This window comes from Chiloscyllium plagiosum, chromosome 37, assembly GCF_004010195.1.
Source record: "Chiloscyllium plagiosum isolate BGI_BamShark_2017 chromosome 37, ASM401019v2, whole genome shotgun sequence".
NCBI classification, from domain to species: Eukaryota; Metazoa; Chordata; class Chondrichthyes; order Orectolobiformes; family Hemiscylliidae; genus Chiloscyllium; species Chiloscyllium plagiosum.
In genome coordinates this window covers 14,061,438-14,061,941 of record NC_057746.1, presented here as the reverse complement: position 1 = coordinate 14,061,941, position 504 = coordinate 14,061,438, and the positions used below count along the sequence as shown (strand labels likewise).

Below are 504 nucleotides of genomic sequence, written 5' to 3'. Positions count from 1 at the left end.
TGATGATGGGCAATTGTGTGATGAGTCCGTGAGAGAATTCTCCCACCTTTTTCCCACCAGGTGATAATGACTTTACAGGGTGGACACGGCTGAGACTGGTGTTTCCAAGTGCCTCGATTGGTGCCAAGCAGTTTGTCCGGTTTAATTACGGATTTGAGATTTCCTTCCCAAAAGGTCATAGCTAAATCCCTTCCCCATCGATGTAAATTGAAGGCAATGTGTACTGACAATAGGTGCACTGCATTGATGATGATTGACAGTGGTTTCACGGTCATCATAAGACTTGTAATTCCACATACTTTATTGAGTTGAAATTCCTCTGTCTGCTGGGGTGGGATTCGAACTCGGGTCCCCACAGCATTGCGTGGATCTCTGGTGGCATATCCATGAGGCCTATGTCCACTGCGCACACTCAGCCCCACAGATAGACACGCGCAAGCACACGCGCGCACACATTCCCGCACGTGCACACATCCCCACGCGCCCGTCCCCCCTGCGCACGCA

General features: G+C 50.8%; 1 protein-coding gene across 2 annotated transcripts in view; it reads left to right on the top strand.

The window, feature by feature from the left end:
* slc39a7 (solute carrier family 39 member 7) overlaps positions 1–504 on the top strand; it is a 22,528-nt gene that overhangs the window by 11,915 nt on the left and 10,109 nt on the right. The gene's annotated exons all lie outside the window — the stretch shown is intronic.